This window comes from Corvus hawaiiensis, chromosome 11, assembly GCF_020740725.1.
Source record: "Corvus hawaiiensis isolate bCorHaw1 chromosome 11, bCorHaw1.pri.cur, whole genome shotgun sequence".
In the NCBI taxonomy this organism is placed as follows: domain Eukaryota; kingdom Metazoa; phylum Chordata; class Aves; order Passeriformes; family Corvidae; genus Corvus; species Corvus hawaiiensis.
In genome coordinates, this window is record NC_063223.1 from 16,187,955 (window position 1) to 16,210,354 (window position 22,400).

Below are 22,400 nucleotides of genomic sequence, written 5' to 3' on the forward strand. Positions count from 1 at the left end.
AATATGTGGAAACATCTATGCCTGGTGTAGACTCTGTCATGTCTTGTGTTGTCCTCCTTGGTGGTGTATATTTTGAATACTTTAAGTTACCATGGCTTTACTTGTCTGAAGTCTGACTCTTGAAAGTACAGATCTTGCCAGACCCCTGGCTTGTGGACCTTACTGTAGGAGATCTGTTGCCAAGTTTAGTGGAACCACATAGCATAAATAAGAGTGGCAAAATTTAAACATTTATGTGGGGAGCCAGCTTAACTGTACATTTTAAAATCTAGACAAGCAAGATTAGAAAAAGGTATGTTTTCTTTGTCTTATTCTGATGAAGAACTAAGGACATCCATCCTCCATGCCCAGGTGAACTTCTGGAAGGAATAAAAGACCAGTGTCAAATGGTAGCCAACTCTTTCCCTCTACGTCATGATCCTAATGTACTTTTATTATACTTTGAGATCCTAAGGCTATGTTGATCTGCTACATGATTATATAATGCTCCAGGACACCTGTGTAAATAGCAAACAGAGAGGCTTTTTATAGATACTAGATCTTAGATAAGTGACTCTAAGAAGTAATATAGGATCCCAGCTGTAAGCCCCTGCTATACATACCATGTATTTTTGGTTGGTTGTTTATTATAAGAAGTACAGAAGCTGTTCCTTGTAACATAATTTTTGTAAGGCTTGCATGTGTAAATATTAAATTTGCAAATATTAAATGGAGAAGCATTAGAGAAACCACTAAATGAATAGCTTCACATTCCTCATTCCTTACTCTGATGCCGATTTCCTTAAATGTTGTTCCACTAACATTCAAATCTGTGTGCTGTTTCAGCCTCAGAGAGGAACTATGCAATGCCTCAGCCCTGGCTCTCTTGGGGTGTAGATCTCAACCAGCAATCTTTAATGGTAACAGATGTTTGCTGGAATCCTCCTCAGGGCGCTGATGTTCTGGGTCAGGAGCTTGTGGTGTTAATCAAAGCACCCTGTCCATCAGTGCCAGCTCAGGACCTGGCCCTCCACCAGGACCACATTTGCCAGGGAGGTGATTCTGCTGTAGGAGTCCCCAGGGAGAAAATCAGCAGGAGCTCTCATCTCTCAGCTCCATCCCATGGTAGGAATATCCTGGTGTAATTAACCTGGTTTGTGTAAATGAGAATAGGCTAGGATCTGAAAGGGTGAGTTTTATTAATTTTTAAAAATAAGTAAGTGATCTTGGGAGAAGCAAACTTGCTCCAGTGGTCCCTGTAGGTACACTTCTGGACTGCTGAAGGATCAGTCCTCAGATTCCTGAAAAAATTATCCCTAAATTCTACAGAAAAGTATATTGAATAGTTCTCCCTCTATAGTTCCCTGGGGTGGTAAGGAACTACAGCAGTGAGCAAACTGTTGTTTACCAGTATTTATAGGGTAAGGTTGTTTTGCATTATCACTTTTTAATTAAATAATAAGGCACCTATTAGGAATGAATCATGGTTTTCCTTCTCAAAATTGGGTGAGGAAAATTGAGGCAAGAATATACAAATGTGGATGTGGCAATACTGGCACTATCCTGTTCCTGTTTGCAGTGTTAGCAGAGGGCTCTGACCACGTAGCTGTAATTAATAGTTTGTGTGTGGCTTGCAGACGACTGACCCAGGGCTTCCCAGGGACCCAAGAGTTCCTTTTTCAGCCATTTCTTGCAATACAGTGAAGGGAAAATTAGTCACGTGGGACATCTCAATCAACAAGAAAATGCAAGGTAAATTCAGTGGCATTGATGAAATTTCTGTTATAAATAAGCTGTGTACAAAGTCTTTTAGATTCCAGCTGCTTTGAATTTCTGTGTGCATTTCTTAAACCATCCATAAGTAAACTAGCTGTGATCTCATTCTTACCCAGGCTGACGCTGGTGATGATATGCCTTTTATACTGTAGGGAAAAATAGGCAATAGTATCAAAAAGTGCTTAGTTAGGACACAAAAACACATATGAAGTGTGGCTTACAGGACTGGGAGTGCCAGAGTCATCAACATATTAGAGCAAGTAACAATATGCCACAATTAACTAATCCAAGAAGATTTTTTAGTGATAATTTTTTCCCCCAGTTCTCAGACCGATTTGTCATGTTGGTGTTTATTAATTTAACATTTGATCTGAAAAAAATTCCCCAAACTTCAAAGTTCAGCCTGTTCTTTAGGAACAATCCAAAAATATGTTTCTTCAGGCCCCAGGCATTTCTGAAGTAGCTGAAGTTAAACAAAAAACATTTCTCTCAAACTCTGCAAATGTTCTAAAAGCTTTAAAGTGGCTCCTCACAGGGAGCCGGAGCAGAGGGGGAACCCCTGGGTTATTTTTGTTGCTGTGCAGTGGCACAGGGCTTCCTGGCGGAAAGCTCCAGAATTATCACTTTGCTGTGTGTTTGTGTGTGTTTTTCCTTCCTCTTTTCACCTCTGTCACTGAGCTCCTCTCTATCCTGTGCCTTGATCCCCTGTTGAGAAAGTCTGGAGAAGGTAAGGGTTAGATCATCCTTCCAGCAAGGATAAACTGAATTCATGTCTGAATGAGAAGATGACTCACATCACATGTGATATTTTTCCTAAGCAACATGTTGGAAGGGATGAAGGAGAACTTTCTTTCCTTGAGGAACTGCATCACCACGCTGGGGCCTGATGGAAGCATTTCCTTGATGTATTTCGCTTTCATAAACTCTGTTTTTGCTCTGCAGTAAAACAACCTTGGGAAACCAGTCTGCATTTTGCTGGTTCCTTTTGCTGTTCTAAAGCATCCCTGAGGTTATGAGTGCTGTTGAGAGCCCTTCACTGGAGTCATTTTGGTGTGGTCTTAATTCATTTTCCCAAGCAAAGACTGGTATTCACATAAGATGACAACATGGCTAATCTGCTTTAAGAGCAGGCTCTGAACATATAGAGGCATTTCTAAGGGAATTGCTTCATTACTCTGAGGAGGCCCAACCCAAGCTAGTAATTCTGCTTCCAGTTTGGTTAATACTGGTGTTTGCTTAAAGGTTTTCCACTCACAGTTCTCTTCTGGAAATTTCTGCCCAGTGTGTCCCACCTTGTGAGAAGCCCTTTCAGCTCAGTTTTAAGTGAACAAGAGCACTTTTCAGGACTTGGTTGTCATGAAATGTGTCTCGCAGTGGGGAGTCACATTAACTTCTCCCAGACAATTGCATTGTATGTTAAAATATGTGCTGTAGCCCTTACATCATACGATAGCTAGCTGTGCCACGTCACAGGCAGGAGTTTGACATATGTTGCAAAATAAAAGTTGCCAGTCATGGACACTATTTTGGATGTTTTCATCTCCAGCAGTGCTGACATGATCTCTACCAGCAAATTGTCTCCTGCTGAGAGCATAACACAAACAGCGCCAACACCCTGATTCCAGATGTGCTACGTGGCATGGAACCAGTGACAAATGATACTATTTCTGTCTTGTATGGTCGTGGACAGCAAAGAGGGCACCTTGATATCCCAAAACATACTGTTAAACTTTTTGTCTCAGTGGCATTTGGGGTTTGTTTTCTCTCACTAGGCACTTGCTTTATGCCAGATGTGCCCTTGCTGGGACCCATGGTGTGACTCATACTCTGCCTCACACACCTCGAAAAAGCCCTACATAGCTCCTGAAACTGTGTGCATGGTGGCTTTGGTCTGTGTAAGCAGTTGTCTTGGTCATGTAGGGTGTGAAACACTATGCCTTAGCTGTAAAGCTGTCTTAAAATCAGCCATTCTGCCCAGGAAAATAAGTTTGGTCCTTGGAAAGTAGTGAACAAAGTGACATATCCTGATTGCTATTTACTAGTGAACTCTTGAGCTCTGTCTTCTTTGTGTCTTTTGGAGATCACTCTTGAAATGGTGAACAAGCTGAGTTAGTGTTGCCACAGCCCTTTCCTAGAGTCAAATGAGTTGTGCTCCCACTGAAATATAAGCAAATATAATGGAGGCTGTAGTAGTGAGTGCAGGTTGGAGCATTCAGTCTCTTTGTTCATATATTGCTGTAGAAGAACTCTGCTGTGCTGTTAATACCTTTGTCTTATACTCCCAAGAGAAGTAAATGAGCTTTATTTGGATTTTCTATGGGAGAAACAGCAGTGCTGTTTTACTTTGTGGCATTTGAATTGGCTTTTTAGAGCTTATTTGACTGCCTGCTGCTTTTGAGAGAGGCAGTAGAGCCAATTGGGTTTTGTATGGTGAATATTTTACAATATACACGGGTAATTAGAAGGGAAAATATTTAAAATAGCTATATGTCTTAATGTCAGTCCAGGCTGGCATTTGTGCATGCAGCCTCTCTTTTCTTTTTCTTAGTCATTAATCATTATAAGTGGATATATGTCAGAATTTATAGTTAGATTCAGCTCTTACTGTGTTTCTCATTTCTTGATAAGTTTTGTGTTCTGGACCTCTATGAAAAAAAATCAATCTGCTTTGTGTTTTGTTTTCATGGTGTAACAAAGTGACTTGTGGCAACAGATAATTGAATTTCCAGTCTGTTTTTCTCTGGGCTGTTGGATTACTACATTAGATAAAGCATTAATAATGATGCTTTATCTGCCATGGATAGCAGTGTGAAACAATGGACAAGGGTTTCACATCTGAAAATCTTTGATAATGTGGCTGTGAACCAGCCATCCAGTTATAAATTGGATCTCCTTTGGGCTCAGCAGATGAAACTGCCAAAAGAAAAACACAGTAGAACAAAATCGATTAGAACAGACCAAGAAGGTTGCAGGTTATGAGTAGCTTAATCAGGAAGTCACACTGTGCAGGCTTTTTTCCCTTTTTCCACTGTTGGTACCAAAGGAGCAAAACACCCTCTCCCAGGGAGAGAAATTTGCTGTCATTGGGCAAATACTTCTGAAAAAGGCCAGGGGATGTCACCTCTCAAACTTTATTTTCTTGGTTATTTCATTTTGCAAAAACTTTAGTTGCTATAAACCTGGAGTGCAGCTGGGGAGGGTTTGAACCCTTAGGTGGGCACTCGCTCCCAGGTTGGTGTTTCCTGGGTTGCTCACTGTGTGCATCATGTCCTAAAGCCAACCCAAACCCTCATCACACATGAGCATTCTGGCACCAAGGGCAGAGAGATGAGTGAATCCACAAGATTGTTAAGACATGGCTTTGTAGCTAAAGTGAAATCTTGCCAGTTGTCTGGAAAAAATGTCACAGTGGGTAGGCTGTAAATGCAACTGTATTTTTACCTACTTTTCTGATTTTTTTAGAAATGTAATTTCAGAACAAAGTACTCACTAGAACTCAAGCTGACTTCATGGCTGCGTCTTCTTTTCTTTCTTTCTGCTTGGTATTCCTTCCATGGTTTACTAAGTGGTGCAATTTTGATTTTTCTCTTCATCACAAGTCTAATGGGTGAATGGTGATAAGTTTGTAGCTTTGGAGAGATTTTCTTGGCAGTTTCAGTCTATATTTCTGACAGGAAATCATTTTCTCCCTTGAGTTATGATTGCTGGGTTACATGAGTGCAGTCTAACCACTGCTCAACTGCTGTTTGTCTGCTGTCTCTCTGGTCTTAGAGAAGGCCAAACTGCCCCAATGCAAAACATAAAATTAGATGAATGCTGCAGGAAGGGAATAACAACATAATCTTCTGTGATCTTTTGCGATTTTATTTTACCACTTCTTATCTGAAAAGCATCTTCAATTCTACTTGGAGTCAAGAATTAAATTTGTTTAGAGAGAGTTCTTCCCATACATGGAAAACAAATGGAACTGGCTCCATTTGTGTGGGTTTTTTTTCTTTTTCGTGGAAGATCACTGTGTTCTGCTACAGATGTTTGCAAATGAGCAAACTAGAGGAATATGTGGACCTCATCTTAGATCTACAGAAATCTGCCCCGTAACGTGGCCTGTGTCATTTGGCTAATCCTTGTGTAGTCCACATCAAATGAACAGTCAAGGCTATAAAACTTGTATTTGGAGGAGTTTGCAAAGTTGGGGAGAGGAACAACTGAAGAGGGACAAATGGAGGGAATCATGCACTAAAATAGTAGAAGTCTCGCCTAACCAGTGCCAGATACAAAGCAGAACTCCACTTCTATCTTTCCTCCCAATACTGTGTAATGAAAATCTTCATGGCACTTGTGTGAGTAATGGCTGAAGAATGGGAGGGAAGAGGGGCTCAGCCTGGCCCTGCTGAAGCCCAGAGAAGCTCTGTCACCGCCTTCTGCGTCTCCTCACCACACAAAGCTACGGCTGTCAACTCCGATGCTCTATTGAACTTGCTAACGTAATTGTAAAGATCATCTTGAAGTAATTTGATTTTTGTCTTCGTAAAGTCACGCAAGTGTTGCTGATTTGTGTATTTGCTGTGTTTATTTTTGTTGCAAGTTCAGTTCTAGTCCATTTAATTATGAGGCCAGAGGGCCATCTCCCCTCTGTGTGTGCCAAGCCATCAGCAGTTCCCCCCTGTGAGGTGCAGTGGGTGCAAGCTGTGCCCTTCCTGAGCGGGTGATGGGTGACAACCAGAGCCCCCAGGCACCAGTGCCAGTGTCACTGCCCAGCCCCTCTGGGCACTGCTGGCAGTGGCCAGAGCAGAGCATAAATCCCCGTTTCATGGTTCCTGCTGTCACCTGGGAGATGTAAGACCATGCTAATGCAAACAAATCTTGTTAATTCTCATGAAACACATGCAGTTATAGCCCTGTTAACAGCACAGCATTAATTAACTGAGTGGTGCTTGGATTAGGTACTTATTTAATTTCCCTAACTCGTGTTCATAACCCATAGCAACACAGAACATGTTGTGCTCCAGAAAAGCTGTAAATGAGAACTGAAGCATGTCTTGTAGGTTTTCTTTCTTTGAGGAAAGAAATTAGACACTGGTGCAGTGGCGTCTGATCCCTAATTGTTTTGAAGTCCTTCCTGGTGATGCAGCCTCCATTTTCCCTGGGAATAGAAGAGGTCAGCAGGCTGAGGGAATTTAATACATGAGATCTGGAATATACCTCTAACTCTTCCAGCTAATGTGCTTCTTAAAGGCTGCCAGTCTTGGGTTTGTGTGTGAGTAGAGAGGATGGATGGTATAAAGTGGAGCATAAGGGAAAGAAACACACAGAGGGCTGAGTCAGAGTATTAAAGGTACACATTAATAACTGTCTTATAACTAATTGTTTCTGGCTCAAATACAAGCAATACAAGCTCTAGTCATCTTTGCTGTTCTTGAGTTAGGCTTGCCTTTGCTTGGAAATATTTTACTTAACAAAGTAGGTAGGCTGATTTTTATCAAATGAAAAGTGCCACTGTAAAACACTGTTCTGACATAGAAATAATTATTGTAAATGTTTTCATGACACTGAAATTTTCTTTAATGATAAAAATGTTCATGACAATGGGATGTTAATGTGAGTTTTATAAGGATTCAGAGTTTCCAAAACTCCATAGGAGAGCATCAGGTCATGCAGATTGAGTTCCTCAGACTGTTAAGGAAAGTCCACAGCACAACCCAGGGAAAGGGCTCAGTACTCATAATAACATGATTGTAGCAGTGAGGTGCTTCACTCAGTCTGATTAGGAGAAATTGGGAAATTAAACTGCAGGTAGAGAATAGGCCCCTCCCTGTGCTGCCCTCCCCAAGGCTTTGGTAGCTGTGAGCTGCTGTGTGTGATTTGCTCAGGTGGCTCAGCAGCCAAATGCCCCAAAGTGCAGAAGGCAGCGAAGCTCCTCCAGCCCTGCTGACCAGGTCTGGGGAAAGGACTCCTGGTAGCCCAAGACATTATTATTTTTGCTGCCTCAGAACACATCCTTGTCCTCTGTGGCTCTTGAACACTGGCTACTAAGCAGGAGAGAAGTTTTTTCAGACCTGTGTGGAAGACTGGCTAAATTCCTAAAGGCTGACATTAATCTAAGCATGGGTGTCCAGGAGTCTGGAGTCAGTGGGCACTGTCACCAATCCCATTTGTATTATGGTATGTTCTTATTAGAAGAAAAGAGAGTACATGGCAGTGGCAAAGGCATGCCAGGGCTGCAAGGGAGAGAATGTGGTGGCTGTGGAGCAAGGACAGTGCTGCACAGTGGGGCTCTACTCCAAAAGGCTCCTGAGTCTTGAAAGCAAACCTGCTGCACCACCCTGGTGTGAGGGCGCCTGGGGGAAAGTGTACATCTGTGTGTCTGCAGTTCATTTTAGACTATGTATCCGAAAGGCTGGGAAGCCTCCACTAGAAGATTACAATTTTCCATGTGTTGGTACCTAAAAGCATCAGTGAAGACACCTCTCGGCTGCTCCCTGAGTTCCCATGCCAATGAGTGAGCAACTGGTTTAGCTTGGTAAGTAAATGATGAGATCAAATATGCAGAGTCCACCACATTGTCCTAAGTGATGTCTGTGAGAAAATGCCAGAGGTTGCAGTATAAATGCATTTGAGGAGTGCTGCAGAAGTTTTTTCTTGTGGACAATGACTAACTCTGTAGAAAGCATAGTAACATATGAGCCTCTCAATTTAATCAAAATTCTTTCTTAAGCTATTGTCCACAAGAAGTCCCAGTTTCTGAGTTGAATCAATACCAGCTTATTTTGCTACAGTGCCGACACACTCTGTGTGGAAGTTTTATTTCAGTGATTATTCATTTATTGGAATTCTGAGCACATTGAATAAACTGTAAAACCAGTACCACTAGATAAGTACTATAAAATAAAAAATACTTTTTCTGAGTTGGGGTGTGTTCACCAAACACTTTGTTGGCATACTTCTGATTTCTTGCCACTGGTACACTTGCATCCTTCAATACCACTGCAATAGTTCAGAACTACCACTGCCTTTGTTTTTTTTTTTTTTGTAAACAGCTGTGGATTGGGATTGGCTCTAGGACCTGGTAGGATGCTGTTGCAAACTCTGTCATTCCCTTGAGCCTGATTCTGCTGCTGGCAAATGCACTTGGGTTGGCAGTGTTTCACGGGAAGAGAGAGAAATCTGGTCTTTCTCAAAAGATAGTTACCTATGAATGATGTGGATGTTGTTAAATATTTCTGTGCTGCTACAGATCAGGTTTAAAGGAAAACCTTTACAACCCTTTTTTTTTATCACTGAATTTGATAAAGATGCAATCTATGGACCTAGCAGTGTGAATAGGACCCTGCCTACTTGTATATGCTTTTAAAGAGCACAAAGGCTCGTACCAACGCGGATAAGAATTATTTTATGCACAATGCCTTTTCAGTCTGACTTCTGTTATACAGAGGTATTTGAACTCACAGGGTACTAAGAGAAAACACATGGTCAGCTGAAACATGAGAGAGCCTTTTAAGCAGCGTGTCTTTCAAGTCTGCAGCCATTCCCTGTTGGCCTGGGAGCCGCCAGCTCCCAGGCGAGGGCGAGGCCAGGCCTCCACCGTTGGCTGGGAAGCCACCAAAGCCCCAGCCCAGTGGGCTACTTGGAGGCACAGCCCTTCTGAGTGAGGGGCAAATGAGAGCTTGAGGTGGGCTTCCAAAAGTGTCATCTTTGTGTAGGGGTTGGACTGCATCACCTCAGGTTTTGACAGCATTGTTGCAAGAGTAGTGTCCTGGCGGAATTCCAGCTTAATTAAGGTGGAATGGGACGAGCTGATGGCTCTGTGTGTCTCCCACCTGGTTTCTGCTTTCTTTGGTAGAAACAGCCAGTGAAGGGAACATATTTTCTTTCCCCATGCAGAAGCCTCAGTTTAGGGTGGAGGTGGTTTTCTTTGACTTCATGGGAGACTTTGATGGTGTGCCAAGCTTAAAAAAAAAGGAGACACTATTTTCCTACTACACTGTACGTCTTAGATGTGATGAGAAAAAATGATTTTCTTAAATTGCATGAAATGTTTGTGGGATTTGATCCCTGGGTAATAGCATGTGGTTTTAGGGCTCTGCATGTCTCATTAGTTTTACATAACCTCTTGCTCTTTCGTGATACCACATCCCCCAAATTCTTCATCCTTCTCCAACTTACGTTCTTATGCCTTGTGCTGTCACTGCCCACCCCCTCTGTTTGCGAGAACATCTTCCCATTTTTGTAGTAAACAGACCCCTACTTTTCTTTCTTCAGGAACTGTCTTTATAACAAATACTTCCTTTAAGACTTTTGTCTTGGATCTGTACAAACTTGATGCTAAGCTTTCAAGAATCTAGTGGTTATCTGTTATGTACTATGCTGTCAGCACTCTTAAAGACCTAAAAATATTTTATTAATGTAGAGTTATAACACAATTCAGTAACAGTGTCGACCCAACAAAGACCAGAGCATGTTACAAGGTTTCTGGGACACAATGTCCCAGTCACAGTACATTTCGTGGTGTGGTCAATCTATACTTTCCTTGGGGAAGAAAATTAATGTGAGTTATGTACTGTACAGAGCTGAACATGTTGCTTGTACTGGATAAATTGCTAAACAATATAACTGCTTCTCCAGCACTAATGATCAGAGCCATCCCTAATTATGTTAGTGCCTTGGGCAAAGAATTTGGGTAGTGTTGCTACTCCAGCTCAAAAGACCACACTGTCCCCATCCTACTGCGGCCAGGACTACTGCCCAGCATGGTGATATCAGCACACCTTGTTTGAGGCTGCTGAAGGCACTGACAGGTAGAGAAGTTCCTGTTGAGGGTAGAAAGATGTATTAGCCCTAATTTTGAAGTGATTACATCTGAGCATGAGAAATCGCTTTGTTTCCACTTCACTTAGCAAAATGCAATCAATTCCATATTTTCTGTGAAACAATACTCTAGATGACATCACAAAACCAGCCTGATGCCTGCAGTCCTGGGCAGATTTGGTTGGAGACAGATTTTCCATGTAGCCATTTTGTGCAGCCTCAGGACAGAACCAAAATTCCCAGCTCTTTTGAAGGCTCAGAATAAATAAATTTCTCCCATTGAATTTTGACATGTTTCTTTTATTGCAGAACTTGGATTTTCATGCCCTTATTTGAATTGTACATTAAAATCTGTTACTTGCCAGCATCCCACCCACATGTAGTACTACGTCTCATGGAAGTCATCACTTAGTTGGAAATGTGTGCACCATATGCATACTCTCAACTCCAAAAGTAGCACCCAAGGGTTTTTTAAACTCAGCCCATAATCTACAGACACTGTAAGAAAAATATAAAAGATAAAAGAGAATATTTTAAGATGCTATAAAATCTCTTAGAAACTATTTTAAACCTCTCTCTGTTATAAGGAATCTGAGGAACATTTATTTTTCTCCTCCAACAGGAGAAAAGATAGGAGAGTGTCCAAAAACATTTGCAAGTATTTTTATTGCTCGCAGAAATAGGAAATGGGAAGCTTGGAGGGAGCAGGGAGAATGTTGTTTGTTTTCCCAGATTGAGACATCTAAAAGTTTGGAATCCTTATGAATAATATATACATTGACATACTTCTGGTTGGACAATGTTAAAATACAGATGGTGTGGAAGCTCCTAGTTGCACATGGATATCGTAAGTATGCCTTTTAAAAGAATACTGCATATAATGATGATACCTCTGTAGCAGCTGCAGCTGTTCTTGCTTAACAGAGAAGGGTTTCCTCATCACACGTAACATTTCTGCAAGTCAGTCACCTGCTTTGGGACCTGCCATAGTCTGTTGTCCTTTGACAGAGAGGAAGGGAAGCTGTCCTAGAAAAATGACTTTGCTGGTCTGACAGTGTGAGTTAGATGGGAGTCTGTTATTTTAAAATGACTTAACTATTACAAAGAAGGCTAAGGTAGAAAGGACATTTCTAAAAGGACTTCAGAAATAAGCAGAGGCAATATGGGTATCAAATGTCTGCATTGTGGACAGTTCTGGTTGGGTAACATTTTATATCCTGTTGGCTCAGTTCTGTATGACTATGCAGGGTAAAAGGCGAGGGAAAGTCGGGCAAGTAGTGTTAAACAAAGTTCACTTTATTTTGATAGCTGGGTGTGCATCTTTTGTTTGAAGCAGGAGATCAAAACTTGATGCCATCACCGTATCAACCTGTTCCAGCTCTTTGTGTTGCTACTTAAAAAAATCCCAAAACAAACCAACAATAATTAACAAAAAAAAAAAAAAAAAAAAGGAGGAATGCACTCCAGGAGATGGAAGGAACTTGGGTCAGTGCTAAAAAAAAAGCAGCACATTTTAGTAACTAATGGCCTCAGCAGTAGCTGGTGCCAACCATACTGATGACGTGGGCTCGGCTTACTGCTCACAGCTCGTGCTCTGGAGAGGATCCTGCTCTCTACTGAAAGAGTTTTCTCTCCTCGTATTTGCTTATGTGTTTTTGCTGTTCCAGGCAATAGCTCATTATTTAATCAGGAAACCTTTTTTCATTTTGTTTTTGTTTTGTTTATTTGTTTAAGGGCACACTCACATATGTCATTCATCAGCTTGAAACTGAGGAGAGGCAGTCTCTTCTCCTTTTCTTTAAGTTTCATAAATGATGTTGGTGACTCTTTCACAACCCTGCTGGTGACATTCACCTGTGCACTCAGTAACTTGGTCAGTTTTCAAGTAAGAATTTCCAGGTAGTTGTTAATTAAATCCTGCAAATAACCAGATCTTGTCTGAGACTTCTTTATACAAAAAAGCATACCTCATAGACAGCTATTACAATCAAATCATTACATATATTAAAATATAGCCAAATGTTCTTGAAAGCTCAGGACACATGCAAGTGCAGACATTCAGATCCTAGGCTAAGGGTTCAGAAGAGTTTGTTCTTACAAGAAGATTGCTCCATAGCTGCTTGCTATAGCTCCAACACATCTCCTCCTGCTGCCCTGGTACCCATTACTGGCAGACACAGTGCAGGGAAGAAACTGGCCCTGGATGGGCAGGGATTCCTGTTGTCCTGGTTTCAGCTGGGATTGAGCCCATTTTGTTCCCAGTACTACTGGTACAGTGCTGTGTTTTGGATTTAGGATAAGAATAATGCTGATGCCACAGTGATGTTTTCAGCTGTTTCTGAGCAGGGCTTGTACCAGTCAAGGACTGTTCAGTTTCTCCTGCTGTGACAATGCATAGACTGGGCGGGGAAGAGAAGTTGGGTGGGGACACAGCAGGGACAGCTGGTCCCAACTGGCCAAAGGGATATTCCAGGCCATATGGCACCATGCTCAGTGTCTCACAGAATCACTTAAGTGGGAAAAGACTTTGATATCATCAAGTGCAACCATTTACCCAGCACTGCCCAGGCCACCACTAGACAATGTCCCTAAGTGCCACATCTACACGTCTTTTAAATCTCTCCAGGGATGGCAACTCCACCACTGCTGATGGAGCCTGGGCAGACTGTTCCAGTGCTTGACAAGTCTTTTGGGGAAGAAATTTTCCAATTAGAAATACCAAACTTGAAGGCATTTCCTCTTGTCCTATTTCTTGTCACGGCAGGGAAGAGACTGACCCCCAGCTTGCTACAAACTCCTTTCAGGTCACTGAGCCAGAGCAGGGGAGGGAGGTGACTCCTGCTGCCTCTGCTGTGTCCCTCTGCCCATGTGCAATCAGCCCTGTCTGGGTTTGCTTAAGGGGCACTCAGGATTTCAGGGATGGGATACATCCCTTTCCCTCTGCTATTTATCCTGCTGCAAAGATCAGTGGAGCTGGAGAGATGTTTTGATGTCTCCAGAGAACCCAAGGAGCCCAAAACCCCATTGGTTAAAGCTTCTCCAATGATTGATTAAGATGCCTCCTGGATGACTTTATTCCTGAGGAACATCACAAATGCACTCCCAAGACCCCTCAGGAGCTGATAAATTACTTTAAATTTGAAAAAATCTGCAATGGATTTTTCTTATTAGATAGATGGATGCTTTGTATGAGCTCTGTGTTGAAATGATGATTTTTGAAATTCCTACTACAGAAGTTACTGGTTTATCCACTTACAGCTCTTATGTTTGGTGACAGCACGAGAGCTTTGTGTCTACTTTGTTTCTGAAATTGTAGCTGGCTTGTATCTGGAGAGACAGACAGGAACCAATAGTTTGCTTGTTTAGTTCTGGCTTTAGTGTATTATTAAAATGGCAGTTGTGATTTTTAACTTAAATTTAAATTAGGTCAGATTCTGAGACCTTCACATGAAGAAGAAAACAGTGTGTGCAGCAGGAGCAGCTGTGCCAGAACAAGAGCCACCAGCTCCCAGCGGGCCAGGGAGCATCCCTGCTCCATGGGTCCCTCCTGGGGAGCCCTGAGCTTTGCACAGCTCTCACAGGAGGAACGGGGAGCTGTATTTCCTCAGAACTGCTGACACCAAGGCCTCTCTTTCTGCTGATTTAAGAAACACTTAAAGGAGCTGGATGAGAAATTATAAAGACTCTTTTAAATATATACTATTAACACTGTATATTACAAAATTTAGGATGTATCTTTCTTATGCAAACAAATTCTAAAACTGTATATCCCAGTCTCCCTGTAAGTAGTTTTTCTTAGTTAGAAGGAAACATGATTTGCACTCAGTTTATGTAGTTTGCTTAAGCGTTTTTAAATTGAAATGTACTTGAGCTTCTAAGCAATCCATAGAGGCTTCCTTGCCATGATGTTGTTACCAGCTGTCCACATTTTATGGGCATTTTGCTCTATCTCATTAGAGGAAATCCTGAGGGTGCACTCTGCAGAATTTTGTATACTGACCCAAGTGTTTTGATTTTCTCTTTTATGGTCAACTTTAATTTGTATAATTGATGTGGTCTTGGACTACAAAAACATTTGATATTGACCAGAGACATTTGTGACATGAGGAGCACACTGGCCTTCCTGCTGGTTGCCATGATGTGAGCCCTACACATCATTGCAGCTCTTGCTGGGCTCCAGGCTCAGTTACAGGTGAGCTGCACCAGACCTGAAAGAATCAAGTCAGTGCATGGGTGAACAGTTGGTGTAGAAATGGCAGTCTCTGCTCATAACTGCTTTGGGGCTTGGTTTAGCTTCTCTAAACTACACCAAGTGTCCCCCCCCCAGTGATTCCAGGGAGTGTTTCAGCAGGTGAGAACCCCTTTACACAAGTTGATGCCCTTCTTGTGGGACAAAACAAATGCAGGGGTCCAAAAGTGCTGTGAGAGGACATCTGGTACCAACACAGCATGCCCCTGAGCATCTGGATACAGAGTCCTCTCAAGCCCTGATGCAGAAGTGAAAGGTAAATCCTGGCTCTTGAGCTCAGCACTGACCACATCCCACTTCCTGAGCAGCAGAGAATGCAAATATCTCCCAGGGCCTGGGCTCTGTCCAAGTCTGTGCCATGGCTATCTTGTCCTGGGCTCCATTTATGCCTGTGCCATGTTCTTTTGGAGACATGGGACATCAGGGAATTTTTTGGAAGCATGTTTGGTTTCTGGTTAATGCTTTTAGAAAATAGCACAGTCACAGATAAGTGAAAGATCTGGTGTCTGTTCAAGCTCCTGTGGAGAAATAGCAAATTACAACTGACTTAATTCAAATACTGGAATTTGAAGGAAATTTGAAAAATAATGTATCAAATTATGTATGCCATCCATGGAGAAAATTTCTTAAATATTTAAGTCTATATACTTCCTGCACTGTCTTATTTTAAGCAGAGAAAGGATACTTCTCCCCTGTAACCCACCATGCTGTATTTGGAGCACTGTGCTGTTTTGGCATCCCCCGATCTGTGCACTCTTGTTCTCAGCAGAGAATTAGCCTGATTGAGAAGCAGAGTTCATACCCCTGTGTGTTCCTCTTCCATTGAAACTGATTTATGTTTTTAACACTGTATTTATTCCTACCTTATTTACATAATTTGGATTTTTCAGTAATATTTTTATTGCAGAAAGAAAGTGAGAAATTGAATGTTTTGGCCAAATTAGCCTACTTCATGTTAGTTTGGCTGGCATGGTAATTTTCTCAGTTTGATCTGAAAGAGCAATTACATCATGATGAAAGTCTAGCATAGGTTTTGTCTATACTTTGCACGTGGTTATTAGCAAGTTCAGGGGGTGTGGGTTAAATATTACTTTCACTTGATTTATTATTAATGGCACAGCTCTTTTTTGGCTGTGTATACATATATGTATATGCATATAAACACACATATGTTATGTTATATAAAAGATGGCAGTGTGTAGTAGTAAATACATTTCTTGGCATGAACCTGGAATGTCAGCAGTAGTCATGAGTAGCAAATTTAATTCTTGCCAAGCTAACATAAGAAGATAAGCAAATATTTAATGTTATGTATGGTTGTTTTATGGGCTCCAATCTGCACACATGTTCTCTTTATACTGCTTTTGTTGGGAGAGAGATAACTTTTTCTTCAAATTAAAAATCTGATTTAAAATTTTGTGTACCCAGGGAAAGATTCCACCCAATGCCTGGTCTTTTTCCTGAGCAAATCCTTTCTGTTAGTGATGAGAATCAGCTCAGTTAAGGACAAAAAAAACCAGGGACTGAGTTTCTTTGCTGTTTCCTTAGGTCACATCAAAGTCCAAGCCTGTAAATACTTATGTATGTATTTAACTTTGGTACTTTGAGTACTCTTAATGATTCAAATGAAATTCCTCATGGCAGAATAGTTAATCATGGGAGCAAATGTTTGCAGGTTTAAGTCCCAAGGCTGTTTTTCTTCTTCAGCTGAACCATTTCAACATTTTGGTATTCTCTTATAGCTCTCATGTGTGGGAGTGGTATGTACTGATCAGGTTATACCATATCTTACGAAGCAATAGCAAAATATATGTGTATTTTTTCTTCTGGTTGTCTGTTGTTGGTCTAAATACTCCTTTACTAACTGCTTTAAAACATTGGTTAAATGTACAGGAGAAAAGTAGAAACCTTAATCAAAAATTGCAGGGTGGGGATGTTCATAAAAGGATGAAATACAGCATTACCATGAGGAAGTGGCTGGTTTAATTCTTTATTTTCAAACTCTTATTTAACTCCACTGCACTGTTATATAATTCTTTAGGGAAAATGGTAATGTTGATTTAATATGCATTTAGTAATCAGAATTTTGCAAGCCATTTGTGGTGTTCGGGTTGACAGGACCCAGCTGGAGCATTTACAGGTGTGCTGAATGCAAGTATTTAATCCTGGTTCATCTAAAGATGGTCTATTACAAACCCAAAATGAAATATGGATAAAACCCATAACATTTCCTCCCTCAAGTGTATCAAATAATGTACTCTTAATTTAGATACTTGTATTTCAAAATAATTTTTCTAAATTTAATTAGTGCTCTAAGGGAAATGAAATGCTTATATTTTCCTTGCAGTGTGTTGCACTGAGAGTGGGTTTGTGTGTTGTTGTGGTAGCCCAGTGCTGGAGCAAATGGGCTGCCATTCCAAATCACCTTTTAAGTGCTTTTTAATATCTCTATGAGGTGAAGGGAAAAATAGGGATTTTGTGATTTTCATCCTGATTTACAGGACTGTATTTACATAGAATTTATGAAATGCTTCTGTTTAATATTGAGTTTGTTTCGTCAGCTATTTACTTGGAAAATTGCTGAGAAATGTTGCACCTATCTGTTGGGTTATTTTAAATGGACAGATTTGCTTTAAAAGAGGTTTTAATCTTTATCACATCTGTGGTGGATTTACTACACTTCCTGTAAAACATTTTCTAAGGTAATGAATATAACATTAACAAAGCCTACTTTTTGTGTGTCAGTCAACATGACTTTTTTTCCCCTCTTATTCCGTTAGATTTTTTTTTGGTTGTTATTTTTTCTCCTAAAAATATTTACACTTAAATGCATTTTTAAAAGTAACCTAGATGAGAAATATTTTAAGTGAACCATCAAAGGTACTTGGATAGTATTATAAATTATAATATTTGTTAAATTTTCATTCAAGCATACATTTAAGTTTCTAGATAATTTTTTTAAATCAAAGAAAAGAAAAATGTGTATATGCACTTATTACCGTAGTAGAGTAGCCTTGTACTTTGTATTCTGCCTGTGTCTTGACTTGTATTTTTATTTTATAAATGCAAGTAAGAATGCTCCATATGCAAATAATATTGCATGGCTTATGTTTCCCTAAATATTCAATTTATCTGGATAGTTTCAAAGGGAGAGTGCAGGATATATATTCTTTTTATGCAGTTCTTCATACTAGAGTGAAATATTGCTCTTTTGCACTTGTCCAGAGCTGTGGTGACCTGAGTTTTCTGCCATTAGTTTTCCATCTGGAAATTCAATCCACCTTCCCAAGGGCTGCCTCTTCCCCCACTGAGCAGCTCTGAAAGGTGCTGGTGGGGGGAATTGGCCGTCTTCCTGTTGCTGCAGAACGGCATGCTGTGATTTAAATAATCCATCCTTGAAACTTGGACCTTTCCTTTTTGGTAATAGATTATTCCTAAATGAACCTTAATAAGAGTGCTGGCAGGTAGTTAACAGCAGCAAAGGCAATCATTCTGAGTATATGTCAGAGCCATAAAACTTAGGAAACTAAAATATAATGAGGTTTTTTGTCTTATCTGCAAGGTGAAAAGGATAGGAATAGAAATGAATGGATTTGAGGAGCTCGTGGAGTACTGTTTATTTCTTTGATAAATGTTACAGCTTGTGACACATGCCAGTGGAGCAGTCATTTTTTCTGGACATTTAAGCAGCTGTTTCATCTGACCTGTAAGCCTGAGCTCGGATTTAGCTATTGCTGCTAAACCTGGTACCTCTCCCACTTCCAGTGCTAAACAAGTGTGAATCCAGCTCCAGAATTATTTACTTTGCATGTTTACTGACAAAATTCTGCTGGCTTTTTTTTTCTTGTGCCAAGCACCACCTTAATCTGTGATTACCCTCTCTGAAAATGCAAAATGTCATCATGAGAGACTGAATAACCCCCCTGCCTTCAGTGGGACTTCTTTTATCGGCCTCTACTCTGGGTTAGACCCTCACATGGCCTTTCCATGCACAGGAGGTGGAGGGGAGGCTCACCTGGGGCAGGGGCTCTGAAGGGCTGGGGGAGATGAGCCCTGGCCCGGGATTGCTGGGGGAAACCTCTTCTTCCCCTGCCAGAGCAGCAGCTTTGGGTCTGCCATAGCCAGGCATGAACGGTCCAGGTTGTTCCCTAATCCAGACAAACACCCTGAAACCTGCACTAGCAAACCCAGATTGTTTGGTCATTCAAGCTGCAGTGGCAGTAAGTTACTGCTTTGTAAATTCTGCAAAGCTCTGCCTGGAGCTTGGCTCATTTTTGTACTTTTTCTCAGAGGGTGTTTTGGGTTGACTTTTTCTTGGGCCTCCGAGTAATATGGGAGTGAAGACAAGATGCCCCAAATAGGGCAGTGACAAATGCAAAAAGAAACAGTGAAAAATGAGGAGACAAGGATCTTAAGGAAAAATCATAATAAACATCACATACAGGCTACCCACTTATGCCAGCTCAGCTTTCGGGGTGTTTTTCTAGACTTAGTTAATATATAGCACAGGTTTCCCTTCAGTTAGGAAAAACATTAAAAATATATTAATCATCCTTAAACAAAAAAACATGTGTTTGAATGACAGGGGAAAAGCATGCAACATCAAAGTAGATGTTTCTGGATTTTGAACACTCCCTCCATATCCTTCTCCTGAAGTAATTTCTAAAATTTACAAAACATCTCTGCCATCCCTAGGCCTGGCACTGGTGCCTGTGGACCACTGTGCAGGCACCAGGGCAGCTGGCCTCCAGGGTCAGGGGATGGATCTGGTACTCTGGCTGTTTGCAAGATGATGCCCCCACATCTTACCCTCTGTATCTACATAATTCAGATTCAGCTCAGAATCCTTGAGAAGGGGACTGTCTTCTCATGCAGCAGACGAAATGGAGGAGCTGTGCTTTCAGAACGAAGCAGCAGTATGACCTTTAGCTTGCCTTTAATGTGGGGAGCTGTTTGTCATCCACTGCAACAGCATTCAATGACAGAGGGGACAAGAATGCGGCAGGGGAATGGGAACAAACCTATTCGCATGCAACTTGTGGGTGTCTAAACAAGCCCAATTGGGGCTGTAAATGCAGAGCAGTTGCTGTATGCACCAAAACTGCTCTTGTTCACCAGGCACTGATAGGTCTCTGTTTATGCAACATTAAAGAACATCAGGATTAGAAACTCAATGCTTTTAGCACTGTAAGGGAGGTGAGTGGTCCCTATTCCCACAAGCTGCCTTGCTAAGGCTTTGCACGGTGCCTCTGTTAATTGTAACACCCGGACTTAGAAAGGCTTAAACATGAGTTTTATCTGGCCTCTATTCAGGAACCATGCAGGCAATTGAAACAGCTGCTTCACTCAGGTCCGAGAGCCAGAGATGCTGAAGATGCTTTCTGAACTAGGTCCCAATCATGTGGTCAGAGGAAAGAGAGGGGAATAAACAGCAAACTGGAAGGAAAAAAAAAATATTTCAGAATAGAAATGTGTGCATATTTACTCTTACTGCAACTCAAGAGGTGTCAGAATAATAACCTTAAATTTAAAAATACTCAATAGGTATTGCACTTGGGAAAAATGGGCAGGCTGATATCAGAGGAACATGAGTGCAAAAGAAAACAGGTTTTGAGAATTTCTTCTCACTTTGGTTATTATAATCTGGTTGCTATAATATTTGTCTGAGAGAAATGTTTGCAGAAAACGACTTCAGAGCTAGTTCTAGGTGAGTAGTTAACTCGACTGAAATGAGAAATTAATATATGAAATGAACAACTAGGTGCTGTGCTCAGCAAGAAGGACAGTCAGTTTAACAAAACATCAGAGTACATAATGAGGATATGAGGATCCCTTGTCTCTTTGTGGAGCTTTCCACCCATGCATGAATCACAGCAGCCCCTGGAGGGTCTCACCCCATCCCAAAGGTAAGGGGCTACATCATGGAAGCTTTTTGGCAATTTATGAGCAATTGTTAGAGAAGACAAGGTCAAAAAACCATATTTCACCCTGGGAGCAGAGTGGTGAGCAGATGGGGGGGTTAGTTCCTGGCCTTCAGCCACCTTTGAGATAGTCCAATTTCTGGGAGCTTCCCACTGGTGTGGAAGGGCTCCCTATGCTGGGCAACCAACTCCTGCAGAATATAATGCTTTTTGCATGGTGCTTCTCTGGCAGAGATCAAAGAAACCTGCACCCAGTCCTCCCCTAGTACTACAGGTCTTCAGCCCACTGTGCAGAGCAAACATCCCTTTTCCCTGTTTTGGTTTTCTCAGACACACAGAACTATTCTTAGAAATCCTGTTTCTGGCATCATTATCTACTTTGTCTATCTTGCATTGTAGCACTTTTATTTTCCTTGAACAACATCTTAAACATGCCAACATATCCAGCACAGCTAATTTGCAGACCAGCAAGCTTGTTTTCAGCACCTCTTAATCTCTTAGAGAAAGATTCCACTTTATTTTCTGTAGCAGAGCCAGTCTGTGAGGAGTCTGGTCTTTCGTGGATCAAACCCTGTTCTGAAGCATCACTGGTTTCACATCTAACATACCCATCTGCCACACAGGACTGGCAAGAATGGATACAATTCCGTGTACTGCCAGACTGCTTGGGTGGTGCTGGAAGTTTGTTTTTAAACATGATGGAAACAGAAGTCCTGCTTACCCCTTTCTCCAGTGTCACCTCAGCAATCATAAGAAATTTCCGAAAGAGGTGCAGCCAAGCAGCCAGAGAGAAGTGACTGCATAGTCTGACTGGCTCTCTCTTCCCCGTGAGCTGATGGGGAGGAAGAAATGACCCTTGGGGCTGTGTTTTTGAAAGTGTAACAGGTAAAAAGGAACTAGATCATTTATGGAGAATTAGTCCTTTGGGGACTGCACCTATGGTGCAGGTGAAGGCCCCATGTCTGGATGTCCTTATGCCACCTTATGACTGGAAGTTCAGAGGGCCAGTGTTGGAGGGGGTGCCTCTGCCCACTTGTCGTTAGGTGTATCTTGAGATTCAGATGAGCCCTCTCCTTGGCTGCTCCAGGGCTGCTGTCAGAGGCACAACAGAGCTGGGTGAACCTTTGATCTGATGCAGTACTGACAGCCTTATATGAAAAGCTTGGGCCTTGTCTTCTTAAGGAAGTGAGCAAGTTTCTGTTACAAACTTAGGCCACTCTTACTATTTGAAATACACATTCCTGCTTGCCATCCTCCTTGTTATATGTTGTAGAACACTTCTGAGACTGGAGAGCACCAGGAACTCGAAATCTGTGCTGTAGGGTATAGTGCATGCAATTATGGGTCTAAAAATTCCAGTAATGGATCAGTATTATCTACTGCTCCTCTCACTTTGTTCAGGCCCTGAAGAAAAAGACAAAGGCGCTTTTCCCTCTATGCTAATTGGAGTGAGGAAGGAGTTAGCTGGTAAAACCTACTGATAAGATTTAGACAGAGGTGCCAACAATTCCCAAGAAGATGTGGAACATAAAATGTAAAGCTTTTCCCAGAAGAGCAATTTCTAACCACACTGCTAATTCTGCAAGACAAATGCAAGAGAAGCACTTACTGTTTACTCTCTCAAATAAACTTCAAATGTAGCACAGCCTTTACTCCCAGGCATAGACAGG